The sequence below is a fragment of the Pseudopipra pipra genome, chromosome 9 (genome assembly GCF_036250125.1).
Source record: "Pseudopipra pipra isolate bDixPip1 chromosome 9, bDixPip1.hap1, whole genome shotgun sequence".
Taxonomy (NCBI): Eukaryota; Metazoa; Chordata; class Aves; order Passeriformes; family Pipridae; genus Pseudopipra; species Pseudopipra pipra.
Window position 1 is genome coordinate 19,574,550 of NC_087557.1, and position 16,686 is coordinate 19,591,235.

The 16,686-nt window shown below is 42.3% G+C and overlaps 1 long non-coding RNA gene across 1 annotated transcript in view; it reads left to right on the plus strand.

Moving 5' to 3' along the window:
• LOC135419022 (uncharacterized) overlaps positions 1–9,636 on the plus strand; it is a 10,210-nt gene extending 574 nt beyond the window's left edge. The window contains exons 2-3 of the long non-coding RNA XR_010432784.1: positions 8,962–9,326; positions 9,541–9,636. This is a non-coding gene — a long non-coding RNA (uncharacterized LOC135419022). The remainder of the gene's footprint in view (positions 1–8,961; positions 9,327–9,540) is intronic.
• The last annotated feature ends 7,050 nt before the right edge of the window (positions 9,637–16,686 follow it).

Genomic DNA, 16,686 nt, shown 5'->3' on the forward strand with positions numbered 1-16,686 from the left:
TGGGTTAGTAGTAACAAAACAAGCAAGATTATAAATTATTTCAGCATCATGTAAAACCTCCCTGCTAGCCTTAGACCAAAGGAGGAAAATACAGATAATCTACCCAGTTCATATCTTGAATAAGCAAATAAATCCCCTAATGGGACTTATTATTTTTGAACAGAGATTCACACGATGCACATATTCCTTGTGATCCCTTCAAATGGTAGTGTTGCCTGAGCAGGAAAAATGCAGGAGTAAGTTGCACTGGTTTTAAACATGTTCATGTTTTAGCAAATGCTGCAGTTGAATATTCTGCGACCAAAACTGCTGCACACAGGAAAAAAAAAAGGCCCAGTCAAGTCTTACTTCCATGTTAATTTGGGTTTATGTGGTTGGTTTACATATTATTAAAGCCACCCATCTGATCTATAACAGTAGCCCTGCTGACACTGCCTGACCCAGTGTGACAATCTGGATAGAAATTGTAGGGCTGGCTGTTCAATGTCTGTGACTTTAACAGCATTGCTTTGGGCCTGGAATCAATTCTCTCTGTTTACAGACCATTTCACAGCCCTTTACCTGCAACATCACTTGTGTCAGTCCCATAAATACTTTGGTGTATATAATGCTTGAATTAGCATAATGGTTTAGGCACAGAGCTTTAAGCACAAAGAAGGACATGTCAACATGTTCTCTTCACTTAAGCAATTAAGAGCCATTATGCTGCTTCAGTGGAAATATCATCAAGGTTAAAGACAATCCCAAACACCCCTCTAACCTTTTTATTCTAAGTCTAATAAATGAGGCATAGAAATTGAAATGTTAGTAAACAGTGCTACTTGCAAGCTCTTTTTGTATCATGTTTAATCAGACCTCTCATTCACCACTTGTGAAGTGTGAGGGAATGGGCACGTTAACCACAAGTCAAAAAGATTATTTATCCTTTTGCAAAAGCTCACCTCGCTGCAGAGGTTTGTTTTGCATCTAATGTCGAGTTCTGGATGCTCTGACATGGCAATGTAAAAAATTAAAGTAAATGTAGGCAAAGGTAACTCACAGACTGGGTCACACAGAGTAATTCTTGCCCAAATCTTTCTTTGTATGAGTGGGTACTCTCTGATTTATTTTAATTTTTTTTTTGAGTGTTTACCCCAGCCTTTGTATCTCTCTCTGTGTGTTACTTAGGAAAACGATCCAGTGGAAATGTGTTACCATAATGCCTTTATTTCTATTTTAAACTGGGAAAATCCAGCCAAGGCCAGAACAGTTGCTGGTGGGTAATTCTGGTGAGATGCAACACAGGGGAACCGAGGCACTGGATTTTCAGTGCTTGATTTTGGGGCATCTGGGAGTTTGTTTGTTCTAAGTTCATTCTCAGGACTCAGTGCCCTCATTCTGAAGGCTTTGAAAAGTCTTAGGAAAAAATGGGAGAGAAATTGAGCATCTGTAGCAGAGAGAGAGATAAACCCCTGGTAGGGAAAGGCCTAAACAGCACAGAGAAGACACAGCGCTCCAACAACTATGTTTGTCTACCAAACACCCTCCTCAGCTAAATCCTCCCTTTCCTGCTGCAGTATTTGGAGTATTTCATGTTTGGGAAACACATGAGCTCTGTTGTAGGTTAACATAAATGTTGAAGATGATACAACTTTTATTAATGCTTTGATGAATTTTTAATTTTTTTATTAATGCTTTTATTAAATTTTTAACTAATGTTTAAGTCACTTCCCCAAATCTTTTGGAAAAAGAGAGTGGGTGGGCAGTGTGGGCTCCCTGGGTTTTCTGAAGGCTGTAAAAATTAGACTTGAAGAAACAGTTTGCAGTGTCACCTCCAGTCTTAGAGCTTCTTTTCCTCTGCTTTTTTTAAAGCATATTATTTTTATATGCTTTGAAGAGGACAGTTTGAATCCCTCTGATTTCAGTTTTCAAGAACCTCCCCATAATCCATGGGAATTTGCTGAATTTCTGTGTGGATCACCTCATCCCATTTGCCCTCAGCTCCATCCCCTCCCTGCTGCCACTCCAGGCTGGGATATGGCAGCAGCTGGAAATGGCTCTTTCACTTCAGGAGAGGTTTAAACAAATCTCACCTTTATTTTAATACTATCAGCTGAAGGTGCAGACCCAGCAGCCTGGCAGGAGGGAATCACCTCCTTATTTTATGCCACCCCTCAGGACCATCCTGAGATTGCCAAATTACAGCAGAGATTTCCTAGGAACCAATTAAATTGGGCTCACTTTTAAAGAGATCCAGCTATGGTAACTTTATAATTGAGCCATTTTGTTCTGCTCTCAATCAGCTTCAAAAGGAAGGACAAATTGCTCAGGTTGCAGTTTAAAATCTGACAATAATAAGCAAACATTAGAGCTTGGTTGGATCTGCTCCCAATCCCGTATAATGACTTCCTTGGAAGGGTGGTTTGAGACATACGGGAATGCCTGGGGGCTGAGAACTTGATTTTGTTCTCCTCACAAGTCCTGTGATCTGCAATCTCTCGCTATATATCACAGGGTGCTTGGCAGCTTCTCTTGACTAACCATGAGTGTCATCCCATCCTTCAGGTGAGAGGAGCAGGGAGCGTGGCCAGGCTGAGCTGAGGCACCAGTGCATGGCCATCCATGTTCCATAAATCATAGGGGTTGATAAAAGCTGCAGATTCCTCACTCCAGGTGTACAGTAGCACCAGGGTTTCTGTTCCACATTCAGATCTCATGAGATCTCTCTTATCCTTCCCACAAAGTGATGTTCTTCCATTGCAAGTGTTGCTCCCATGTATCCTGAAGAAAATAGGATGGAGGAGAGTCACTGGGTGGAGTTTGGAGCTTGGATGGGAAAACTGTTGTAGAGAGATGAGAGTGATAGGGAAGGGTCACTGCAGGAAGAGGAACAGAGGCAGGACATCATTGCATTCCTACGGCACTTTTCTGGCAGATCCCTGAGAGTCCCTTTCCTCTTCCATGTTTAGAGCTCCAAAGATTGGGTTTGGTACCTAGTAACACTTTAGCACCTTTTGAGGATCTCAAAGCAGATATTAATTAAGCTCCCAAGCACTTTTGGGAAGGCAGTAAACAGCCCAATTGCCACTTTATAGGAAGGAAATGACCAGCCAAGGTCATCCACTGAAGCCGAGCTTGGAATAGCATGGAGGTGATAAAACGGGGATGACACAGCTGGCTTTTTCCAAAGAGAGATGGCCCAAAATAAGAGCTCACCTGAACTTCTATTCAAATTTGAGGGGAAAAAATGTGCAAAACAATTCATAAGAATTTATCCATCTACACCACAAAATCTCTTTTATATTTTCCAGCCCTAAATCTGATCCCTCTCACTCCATCCAAGACAGGACCCGTGCTTGATGAATAACCACAGTAGATATTGTGCTCCTGGTGGGAGGCTTTGATTGGTAATTTTATTTTATTCTTCTAGCCTGATTTCCTAAGAGAAGATAATGTTAATTCTGACATGTTTTCTGTGGCTAAGTATTAGCCTCATTTCCTCATTACCTTTGCTAGGACCAAAACTCTGTGGTAGAAATAAGAACCAGAGCAACCTCTGCCCCACTGTGGGAACTGTTTCCTCAGGCTGGGAGTAGCTCAGTAGTTACTTTCCAGGGTTGTGGGACCTACCACAACAAGTCATTCCATCAAGAAATAGAGAGCAGGCGCAGCCACTACCATTCTCATTATTTTATCTCTCTCATTTGTCATTCAAACATCCCTGTCCACTTTCACCATATAAAAGCAGTTATAATTGAAATCATGTTCATATGTTTTGAGGCAAGAGCGACTCTGTGATCATTTGGCTCTACCCAGGCTGTAACAAAGGCTGCCACAGACGCTTATTCCACTTTCTTTTCTGCACAAAGAAATAAAGAGCAGTTGCACAAATGACATGTATGTCAATCTTTAGGTCACAATACTTCCTGCAGTTGTATCCCAAGTAGGAAACATTAAGCTAAAGGCATTTAAGAATTAACAGTCTGTACCCACGACAGGAAATGGAGTTTATAAAACAGGTGGATGAAAACCAGTATTCACTTGCATCACATTAAAGCAAATCCATTTATATTTTATTTCCTATACACTGACTTGATGTGCATTTTAACAATAATCAGGCTCTGCAGTTCCTGTAGGATTTGGGATATTTGCAGGTGTGTTGGTATAGCCTGGTGGGACTTCAAAGCTGGGTTGGATGGGGCTTGGAGCAACCTGGTCTAGTGGAAGGTGTCCCTGCCCATGGCAGGGGGTGGAACTGGATGAGCTTTAAGGTCACTTTAAACTCAAACCATTCTGTGATTCCATGTTGTGATTCTATGAACTTCCATGTAAGAAATTGTCCATCACAGGAGAAAAGGGAGACGCTGTCCAGAAAATTATGTACTACATCAGCCAAGGGTTTGTCTTGCTACCCTGAATCCACGCATAGGTCATAGGATTCTCTTGTAATGCCATAAGTTGTACTTCAACCCAGGAAAAAGTTAGTGCCTGGTGCTCCAGGTGGTGGCAGTTCCCTGGATTTTTGTCCAACTGCTCCCTTGTATCAGTATTGCCATCCTGGGTGTAGATTAACCATGATTGAAACAACGCCCATTGGAAGCCTTAAAACCTTAACCACCAGTTTTACTTCTAAAATAAAGTAAACTGCCAAAAGTTCTGATAAAAGTGACAATTTATATTTTTAAGTAGTACGTCCAGAATTTTCCTATAGCTGTAGACAAAGGAATTCTTACCCAGATAAGTATAAGAGCACCAATAAATTTAAGGTAGCTTATGCAAGTTAGGCACTAATGAATGTCATCTTCTGTTTTGTCATGAAAAAAGATCTTTCTGCTGCTAAAGGAGACTGATTTAGATTATGAATAGCTGTAGTGATTTGCAAAAATGGCTCCAGAGAGATAGACTGAGATTCCATATACTCATGGCACTTGAGGTTTCTGCCCTTTTTGTTGAAAATTAATTTGTCCTGTGGGTTATTGGATTCTAGCTCAGCCAATGTATATTGCTCAGTCATCACAAATTTACTTAAAATTTAGTGTAGCTGAAGTTCATTCAACAAGACGAAAGTCCACACTTGAAAGCTTCTAAAAATCTTTTTAAAAAACTGGCTGCTGATGTAATTGAAAGCACTGGGGTTGAGGTGGATTTACAAAGTGTTTTGCAGGTGTCAATAAATGCTTTATTATATTAGAGAGACTCCCCAGTTTCCTCTTGGGATGGTGAAAACAAATGGGTGGTTTCTGTCCCCTTGGTGCAGGGGGCTTTTAGTGGGTTTGCCCCAGTCTTACATTCCTAAAATGAGAAATGCCTGGGAACATATACTACAGCTTCCTACACTATTTCTTTAATTTGACACATATTCTTTTTTATGGAATAGAGAGAGAAACTCTGGTTATAAAATGTCAAATGCCTCCTCTTTCATACCATTTCTTTCCTTTTTTTTTCCACTTCTTTTTTTCCGCCCCTTTCTTTTCTTTGTGTGCCTTTGATGTATGAGTAGAAATTTCATTTGTATTCTTGGAATCCCCATCTGAGTTTTCACTCTCACTTCTTAGGATTAAACATTGCCTTTGCTTGTAAATTTGATGTCCCAAATAGGTTAAGGTTAAAAAAAAAATTATAGTTCTGTTCAAATCAGCTTCTTGTTTAAATTAAAAGGCTGTAACTAATTTGATTGATGGGTCCAAGTCATCTGTTTGCCCCACTTGGTGAATCTGTGCAATAGGGACTGGGGGTAAAGGTTTTCAGACACAAAACCATACAGAGGCAACTAGGGTGCAACACCCACGTGGGCAAGGATGTAAAGAGGGTGATTAAAGAATAATCAGGTATTATACACTCCCAGCAAAGTGGCTTTTCATTAACTATAAAGATAAAAATCTTCTCAATGAGGAATAATTCTCCTTATTTAAAGCTTTATCAAAAACAGTTTTATGTCTCTTTTAAATGATGGGGATTTTAAAAAAGAAAAATATAAAGGCAACTGAAACTGGTGGCACATGGGAAGAGCTCATTTTGTGCACAACCCCCATGGGTGGTTCCCAAGCAGTAAATCTATAAACACTTTGTTTGTGTTCTTTCTACCAGGAATTGTGAGTTAAAAAAGACAAACAAGGATTTAAAATTCGGTTTAAATTTAATAATAAAACCACTTCATACACATCTCATTAAAATATGAGGAAATGGGAATAAAAATCTTCACAGTCCAAATCTCTCAGGTAGTTCGGGTGGCTATTTTTTATATTTCTTCTTTTTTTCCCCTGGCTCTAGTGATAGATCTGAACACAAGTGATCAAGTTTAAGCTCTGAGACTCTCATCTCTTTGCTTGATACACAAGGCTTATACAATTGCAGGAAATGAAATACAGTGAGATAACCAAATCATGACACAATGGACTGGAAATTTTAGATTAATAAACCTCTTTCAGAAGAGAACTAAATAACTTTTACAGTTTTATCTGTGGCTATTTGTTTCTTTGAAGATTTATGGTCCTTGCAACAGATATGCATCTTATCCTTCACTCTTCAGATTAAAGGCAGATGATTTTAAACAGGCTCCTGACTGGCATGAGCTGGAATTGCAGATGATTTTCCTTTAAAAAAATGCTAAAAGTGAACTTGCAAGTCAAATGAGAATATCATTGCATATGTCAGAGAGGGCTGAGGATAAAATCTACATGCAGCTAAACAAGATCTAATCCTTATTATCACAAGCAGGGATCCTTAGGCAGAGCTTTACCAGCCACGTGCAAACCCTTAACGAGGAATTACAACTTTTCCTGCTGCTGCTGCTTTAATTGATTGATGCTAAAAGTTTAGAAACTCAAATCTAAGGCGCTCTCACAAAGCTCCTTTAACCAAGCCTTCCCTTTGAAAGCGGGCTCCTCAATTGGAACTGGCAGCCCACATTTTTAGGTTTCAAGCAGCTCTGTCATTCTAGGAGGAATGTGTCTGCCACTTCACACGATAGCCTGGGCTGAAAGACATGTACTTTGAATCAGAGAATCAATAGAACACTTAATGGACAATTAGGAGAACAGCTGTAGGACTGTCAAAGGCCCATCTGTACACGGCTCCCAGAGCCTGGGCTGGACAGCGAGCTCAGCTCAGCGCCCCGGGGCACAGCCCGGCCCCCTCCCACCCACAGCTCCTGCTGATAAAGTATTCCTGTTTCATTACAAATTTTAACACGTGTAGAAAATTATGGAAATTGCTCGGGCCATTTGTCAACTTATATCATGTGAATTGATCAATAAATTTCGCCACTTTGTTGTTAATGTAGATAAATTTTGGCATTTAATTAAGCCACAGCGAAAACGCGGCCACTTTTAATTTCGGCAGATGCTGCCTTTTCATCTGTAATACAGGGGTACATTGGCAAATACAATCCAGCTAAATATTTATAGACAACATGACAATTCCTAAAAGAGTTATCATCAGTGATCTTGGTTCTGAAGCAATTAGCATTGTTTGAAAGAGCTCGTGTGGAAAGCTGGAATAAATTCTGAGCAGCAGATGAAGTTCTGGCTACGCAGGTACATTGAATATATAAAGCAAGTAAATCTACATGTTATAAACACTTATGCCCACACTTATTATTATGGGAATACTGTTCTACAGTATATATGGGTATAAACATGGAAGTGTATGTGCACAAACATGGAAGTATATGTGCACAAACACAGAAATTCTGACAAGCCAAGGTACAAATTCCCACATCCATAAATATTTGTGCTCTCCGTATAACATGGTTACAGATATCTCTGAATTAGACTTGTATAGTGATATTATCTTTTTAGCAAAAATATAATGAGAGAGACTGAGCTCAGGAAGTCACATCACAGAAGGAAACATCTCACATATAAACACTTTATGTAGGAGCACTAAGAGTTGACAAAAGCATTGCCATTCATAACAATAAACATATTTAACTTTTTAAAATAACAACTAAATTTCTAAACCACGACAATCAGGGATCAGCCTTCAAACTTCCAGATATTTTTTAAGCACACACAGGTTTGGCCAGACAATAAGCAACATAAATGAACATTTTAGGCTTTCTATATGGCCTTAGGGAGCCCAGGATGAAATCCTGCCTCTGACAGCCAGAGGCCCCAGACACAGCACTCAGCAGCAAGACTTGACATGATGAACTGCTGAGGCTCATCTGAGTGGGGAGGGGGAGTGGGCCTGGTGCTGATATTTCCAGTGCCCCTGGGGTAGGAAAAGCCTTGAAATCCCATTGCTGGTTCTGCTATAATCCCCCTGATCGAGCAGGCTCCCACCCTGACCTGCAGTTTTTTGCTACAGAACTTGTTTATCATTTAGAGGACACTGGTGCTGCAGCAGGAACTCGTGTAGGGAGAAGCCAGGGAACAGGGAAATCAGTGGTGCTCACACTCTGATCCTCACGAAGGACAGTTCAGCATCTTTCCACACTGCCACAATCCCATATTCCAGCACCAGGAAGAGGGCAGACATTCAGCACCCCTGTAGGTAAAATTCCTTTTGTTTGACTCCATTGTGGATTTCTCTGTTTTTGCTGCTGGGTAAAATCATCCAACTTGACAAAAAGAAAAAATAAAGAGTGCACTCAGACACACCAATCATTTTTAAAGTGGAGTCTCTGGGTTTGTGGATTTGTCACCACTGCGGCGTGTTTTATTTTCAGGTTTTCAGAGAAACTGGTCAGCAGATTTCCTGAAGTTGTTGGGGAGTGCAGGGCAGAAGACTGGAATACTGTTCAGACAGACTAACTGGCTTTTAGCCAAGGATTTGCAATTCACAGAGACAGAACAGGGAATCCAAATGCAGTAACTGTGTGGTATTTGAACCACAGGGAAATCTGGACAGGACAGAATATACTCCATAAATATAGAACATTCTAACCAAATCTTGAGTCATTGATATTATCTCATTGGCCTTTCCTCTCAAAGAGAAAGCTTTGTCTCAGCTTACCAAGGCTTTTTTTGCATTTCACAGCATTGCATTTACTCTTCCTGGACTGGATCAACATGAGTTCATCAGTGCATGCCCCGGATTCCTGTTCCTGATGGCACCACGATGCAGGATCTCCTCTTGCTGAGGAGCAGGTTTCACATCCAGGCTCTCAGTGCAGAGAGATGGGCTCTCTGTGCCCAGCCTGCCTGCACAGAGATGGGCTCTCCTGAGGCGGATACGCTCCCCAAACCTCCAAAGAGCCTGTGCATAGGTACCTACGAGCACTCACCCGTACACCAGGAGGAGATCCAGAGGGATGGTCATGGGTCTCTGCAGCTTCATCCCACAAGTTGTAACTTGTCCACGACCTGATGTGGAGAGAGGCCTGTTGAGACCGTCTGTGTGAGGTAATTTTTTATCTTCTCCTGTGGCCCACGCATTTAATGACAAACTTTTTTCTGTTGAAATTAGAAGAAATTTGGACAAAAAGCAAACTTAAAGGTCTAAAAAATTCTCCCTGTCATCTGCTGCAGTTCAATGTCACGTGCACCTGTAGTGGGTCAATGGTGACCCCCAGTGCTGAGCTGTTGTGACATTCACCCTCTCTCCCCATTTCTGCAGAGCATGAAAGGACCCATCCCAACTCCTGGCACAGCACCAAGCCCCTGAACACCAACCTGGCAACCACAGATCCATCATGGAAGTTGGCCTTGTAGTGTCTTCATGGGTGAGGTGAAAAATGCTTGGCAGTTTGAGGCAGCAGTGCTTGTTTCTGATGGAATTATATGGAATATTTATTAAGTTCTTCACGGTAAAGATCTAAACTCTGGATAGGAGGGGATCACACTGCAAAGAGCAACAAAAAAGTCTATTAAACAATCTTTGCTTTTTAAAAAATCTCAATAACAATGACCCTCATTTGTCTATTTCACCAGTGGAGCATTTTTGTGGGAGATCCCTATTTATCTGATTTATTAGAAATGCTCCATTGAGACAGAAAGCATTTTTCTAATAAACCTAGAGGTTAGCACCATTGTTTGCAGTACAGCTGACCCTTGGATTTGCTGTAAAACCAGAATCATTAGAAATGCTCCATGGGTTATATTGGAGCATTTCTAATGAAACAGAGGGTCAGCTCTATTGAAATAATGTAAAATGTCCAGATTCATGAGAAAAACTCCATTGAAATGCACAGAGCGTTTCTAATAAATCCAGATTTTAGTGGAGCTCAACCCTGAATCCATTAAAACCTTATGAAAAAATAGTTCCTGAGCATGCACCTGAAGGACTTTTTTTCTGTGTTAATCTCTCATTTATTTTAAAATGTGTTGTAAAAATAGCAAAAGGCATCAGTGAAAATTTGTTATTTAAAGTCTGCCATTCCCTCTCCTTACACACGAGCAGAGCCACTGCTGGCACCAGGACAGAGCCCTGGAACCCCAGAACCTCAAGCAGCTTCCAGGAAGAGGGACAAGGAATAACAGACAACCCTGGGTTTACTGTAGTCTGTCCTACATTAGGCACATTCCAAGTGGGAATTTCTAAGCTAATGCTTTATTATTGCACCTCTTACCTTCCACCTGCTTTACAGGTACAGCACAGTATGTACCAGCCAGGTACAACTCTGGGGAAGAGTTTGGAGAAGGGTTTGGATCAGTGATCTTCTGACAATCCCCTGCCCTGAGGTAACACATCCCAAAAACTCTGAAATCAAAGGACACAAGGATGACTGGATTTATGGGCTCAGGCAGTAGACCCTGAATGAATGGGTTCCTAAACCTGCTGCAGGAGGTGAAAGAGCTGGATTGCTCAGGCCAGGATTGATCAGAGCCATGTTATGTTGGGCTGTTTCTGGCTGATGATTATGATGATTGTCTGAAGGCAGGGTAGAGGAAACACCTGGAGGTTTGGACATCACTCTGTAAGAGAGGCAGCAGCGTTTGAACTGTAAAACTCTCCCAGCAGCACCAAGAGTGGGAACTGCACTGAGTCCTGAGCACTCGGGGGACCTGGGGACATGGGTGGGCTTGGCAGTGCTGGGGGAATGGTTGGACTCGATGGTCTTGAAGTGCCTTTCCAACCTGAAAGATTCCATGATTCTATGATTCTAATCCATGGAGCTCTGTAGCCCAGGTCCCAGCTTCAAAGCCATTGTAAGACATTATAAAAGCTTCTTTTTAGCTCAAGGGCACTGAAAACCAGCAAACCAGTTTTGGACAAAGGAGAACCTCCTCTGTGCTGTGTGACCTGATCCTCCCATCCTGCACATCCCAGGGGCTGCCACAGCAGGGGGTGTGAGCAGGGCTGCAAAGCCCTCAAGCACCTTCCCCCTTTTGCAGCTTTACAGCCAACCTTAAATGTGTTTCAGAAGTTTGCTTTAAATTAGGCATGGAAAGACAATACATCCACCACATCCCCTTACAAGGCTGTTCAAGGAACTGGGCTTGTGTGTGTCGTAGGGTTTTATAGCACCATTCTGTCTCCAGGTCCCCCTGCTTTCAGCAAACAGCAGAGGAGCTGGCTCACCTCAGTTCTGTTTATTTTATGAATGCACACACTCAGCTTGTCAGTTTATGGTGCTGCTCCTTTTGCTGCTTTGTACCCACCCACACACATAGATATAAAATGTATATGAAAAGTATATTATTATAATTCTATCTCAACAGATTTAATTCTTAAATGCTACATATACTTGTTTAATCTCTCATTTTAGAAGTAGGAAAGGTTAGATTATAACATCAGGTTAGCTCTCTTTGAAGCAGGTAATAATTAAGTTGATTCACTGTTGCAATTACTGTCAAATCCCCCTTAATTACCACGGATTTTATAGCAGCTTCATTATACGTCTGCTGTAATGCATTGTGGCCCAAAGGAGAAGTGTTGCAGGAAATTCTGCATAGCATGTATAATTCTCACCTGCAGTTAAAGCTTCTAGTGAAAGCCTCTGCACTAAATTTATCTTTTTTTGACACTTTCCCCCCTATTATTTAAGGCAGTTGAGCTGGAGTAACACCACTAAAATATACCCCTAACTTCCTAAGTGAAAATTGATCTCTTCACAGGTATTAGGGATAAAAATGGAGAAATTATAAAATTAGCAGCAACTGATTTTTGGGAAACTGCTCGGCAACAATGAAGATCACTTCTGGTCTGGTGTCACAGAGGGAGAAAACTTCTGCCCCATCCTGTGAGTCGTGTACCCCTGAACAACCTCTCCTCACAATGGGAGAAATCCCATTGAACACAGCTTTTAAGGCAGCAAGAATTTGCTGGAGCACTCTGCTATCCATGAATATTTTCATCCATTCTTCCTTTTACATTTTATAAACTGAATTTTCAAAGCAACTCTCCTTTTGAACTGACCTTCCCACTAACTTCTGGAACAACACAGCCTCGTGAAACTGCTGCTTTATGGCTCACGTGTCACTGCTTGTTTCCATTGGAAAAATCTTTACAAATCAGGGGCTGTAAATTGAGCCTGCAACAGTTCAAAACAGATAACTGAATAATGTGTCCCATGGATTCTCTTGCAACGAAGGAATTTACTCCCCAGCATACATTAGATGCAGAAAGGGCTCCAGTGTCAGTGACACTATTGGCAGCTGTGTTAACAGTGAAGGAGCTGGCTTTGTACAGCAGCACAGTTATTAAATTTCTCCAGAGACCATGACTCATTAATCAAATATTCATACATCTCTGTAAATACACACTGAACAGAGAATACCCTCAGAGCTGAGCATCCCAGCACAAGTGCTCTTTCATGTGCCTCTGACAGAGCCCTGAGAACATGCGGTCATGTTTTGCATTTCTAATGCCGTGTGTGCTCCGGAGCACCCTGATCCCTAAAAACAGAACACAAATGATCTTACTGATCCCAAGTGTTACACAGGCACAATTAAAATTGCTTCACTATGGCTTCATACCATCTTTTTAAAAGTGAGGACAGTGAATCGATTCTTCTGTTCTTTGTTTACCATCAGACAAGTAACTTTTTCCCATACGGATGGAGAAACCCAAGGCCATGCTCCTATTAACACAAGAATTTGTATTAGCATGGAAACAACAAACCAATGGTTGGACTGTGAAGGCCAAAAAACTTGATATATTTGCAAAGACATGAGCTTGGATTTAAAAAATGCTGTATTTTGTGTTCCCTCACTGCCATGCAAAGGCACATTTCACCTGCTCCAGGGCAGGCACAGACGCAGCTGAAGTTTCAGCCTTGGTGAGGCTGAGATCACATTTCAGAGCTGAAGCATCTCTGTGATCAGTTGAAGCTCTTCCCCATAAGCCTTTGAAACAATTCAGTTTTCTGTTGGAATTCCCCATCCTAATTCCTGACCAGGACTTTGGTTTTGACTGTTGCAAGTTCTGATTTACTCTCCTGATTCAGGCTTGCTGTGGTTGAAACAGTCAGATGCCTTCATAAAGGTTTTTTTGTAAATGGGGATGATCATATTGCTGAATGTAGGTTTTTAAAGTTCTGAACTGTTGTGCTGCTGTTCAAGGGAACAAGGGAATGGAAGGGAACAACCTGAATCTTCAAGTCCAACTCACGGAAAGCATGGCCAGCACAGAATCCCAAACGATTTTGGTAAGAGCAGGAGATGTACAGATAAATCCTGGAAAGAGGTGAATCTCAGATTATATTCCTTTATAGTTTTTATAGGCTGGGACATAGAATTCACCTCTGGAACCAGTTCCTAATTGCAGATTTTGAAGGGAAATTTGCATAAAATCCTTACGGCCCGGTTTAAGGATTGAACTCTGATCCAAAAATACTTCCTTTTTTAGTTCCCTTCCTAATAAATACAGATGCTCTCACTTAAGCACCTCCACAGTTCCTATCACATTCATTTCAGTGCATTTTAATTTTCTTTAACAAGGCTTGACATTTACATTTTAGAAAGAAAATCCTCTCCTATATTTAATTAGGGCACTGATTGAGACAGGATGGCAATAAACCTCCTGCACTTCTGTGCAAGACAGAACCCCCACCTTGCTGCAGGAGCCAGCACGTGCCGAAAAAGCTGGTCTGGGTATCTGCTGTGTGTAAACAGCACGAGGCTGTACTTGCAATCCCCTTTGCCTCCTGTCCTCTCAATCCTGGGCATCCTACAAGTGATCCCACTCCCCTGCATGACCTTATCCACTGACCCAGCAAGATGCTGGGTGTGGATAATACCTAAAACATTGACTTTAACAATGTTCCCTTGGGGCACAGGGATTCACCAGGAGGATCAGAGTGTAGGAAAGCAAGAGATGGAAAGTAAGAGTAATGTGTGAATGCTGAGCAGAGCTCACAAAGCCCTGGCTGTAACACAGCCTAAACACCCACCAGAGCTGGGTGAAAACAGCAAACATTTATTTGAGCATCTTCTTGCATAAATAAAACCCTGCTGATTTGCTTTGATGGCATTTACGAGCACATTTATTCATAAACATTAGAGTGAGCAAGTTTTTATTTGCAGGAGTGTTCATGGAAAACAAAAGCCTCGTGAATTCTGGTGTGAATAAATACCAGAGAGCTCTCACTCGAGCGGGGCTCCTGCAGTCATTAAGTAAAGCTCTTTTTACTATTCACACCGTGGATCCAAACAATTACAGCTGCCCGTGAACTGCTTACAAACAGGGAAGGGAACTGTTTGTAGAGCTCAGCTCATCCAATCAGGCAAGAGAACCATCTCATGGAGATACCAAATCACAGGGCCAAACCGTGAGGGCCTGATCCTGACTCCCTCAAATGCCTCTTTTCATGTTTCTGTCAAGGCAAATAAGACATCAACATTTTAAGATCCCTTTATATAATGCTGGCACAGCCTAACCAAGCTGCTGGGAGGCTGTAACACCTTGGTGCTGCCAGAGGCTCCAGCCATGGGGATCCGTTAAGGAGCGCTGGGCTGAAATCCTGCTCAGTGTTGTACCCGACTGTGCTCCATGGCCTCCCATCCAGGCCTAGGGAAAAGCATCCCATAGGAATCAGCTGAGGGTGCTAAAGGGTCACGAAGTAACCTGGCATGTTTGCCCTCTTGGAGGCTCCTGTGGCAGAAGGAGAGCTGGTGCTCCGGCCTCCTCAAAATAACCCCTCACCTTGGATGGAATCGTTGCACAAACAGAACCCAGGATGGGCTGGATTTCAAACCTGCTGTTTGTGCTCATTTGTGGCATTATTGACCTTTCATAACTCACTGATGGTCGCTTTTCATCCCATCATTCCCTTTAAGAGATTGTCAATAACTCTGGAAATAAATCAGGTCTCTGGAGTGAGGCCATTTTCCTACTGTAATTAAAGAAGAGCAGGAGATCCCTTCCATGCCTTCCCACACACCCTGTTGTATCCTCTGGCTGCAGTGGGCACAACTGAACTGCTCTGGGTTTGGAGGGGTGAGTTAAAGAAAAAAAAACTAAAAAGACAGTAACAAATCAGGGTGGGCTCAGTTTTCCAGCTTTGCTGAAGCACAGGCAACCGGAGAGAAGGAAAATAAGTCTTTAAAGAGAGGCATCACAACCCCCCCCGAGATGGGACTTGGAGCCACTTGGTCTCGTGGAAGGTGGTCCTGCCCTGCAGGGGGTGGAACAAGATGAGCTTTAAGGTCCCTTCCAACCCAAACCAGTCTCACTCTGTGATTCTGTGAAATAAGCACTTCTACTGGTACCAGGCTCTGTTTCTCTCCAAGGTCAGCTGTCTCTACCAACATCAGTAAATAAATCCCTCTCCTAAATGGCCATTCTAGAAATTTCCATTTCATGAGTCAGCATGGGGCAAAACCAGCCTTTCAGTCTCTCCTTTCCCAAGAGCCACCCCTTGTGCCCCATGGAGTCAGAGCAGTGCACTGGGCTTCTCCCCCAGTCTCCAGCCCAGTCTCAGACTCCATGTTGGAAAATCATCAGGAATGAGCTGCTGCCTTTGGTGAGGGTTTACAGGGTCTCTCTTTTTAAAGAGTTTGGCTGGAGATGGGAGTGGCTGCAGAGCCAACGGGACAGGGAGGTGGTGGTAGGTTTTTCCCCACAGAGAAGCTGCAGAGCCAGGTCACACGTGGAAAGGTCCTTCACCCTACACCACGAGGGCAACCTGAGCTCCCAGGACAGACACCACCACCCTCCCTGTCAGCTCTGGAAGTGTGAGGGGGTTTGGGCACTGCCCAGGTAGAGCCAAGGCAAAATGAACCCTGAGGTCTCTCCTTAGTTTGAAAAATGAGGCCAATACCCTTGCTAGATGTCCCAGGTAGTTACTGAGAGTCCTGAGGTTGTGTCAAGCTGTGTGTTTGATACAATAAGCACACAAAGAAATGCTCCTTCTAAGGAAAAAGGCAGAAAAGAATAAAAGAAAAGGTTGTTGGGTGATGAAAAGCTCAGACTTTGCATCTCCCACCCCGGTTCCAACAGGCAGGTGAGTAATCAGCCCATGATTTGTGGAAGTCCTTTAAGAAAAGAGGCCACTGCTGGGTGTGTGAGTAACTAATGCTCATTTGGTTTGTGTTTGAAGGCAGCAGCAGCAACAGTGATGACACAAATTAATTGCTTGGTTTTCAGGAGCTAATGCAGACGAGGTAAAGAGAATTACTCCACGATTAACATAGTTTCCAATTAAAGTCCCCTGTAGTTACCCAAAAACATTAATTTCTAGTAACTTGGTAATTTAACTTCTGTCACCACTATACACAAGTGTACCAGGGCATCTTGTGGGCTTGTCTGTACTTCACCCCTGCACAAAAATCATGAAGAAAACCCCTGAAAATAGCCATTAATTTTTAACAATTATTTGTA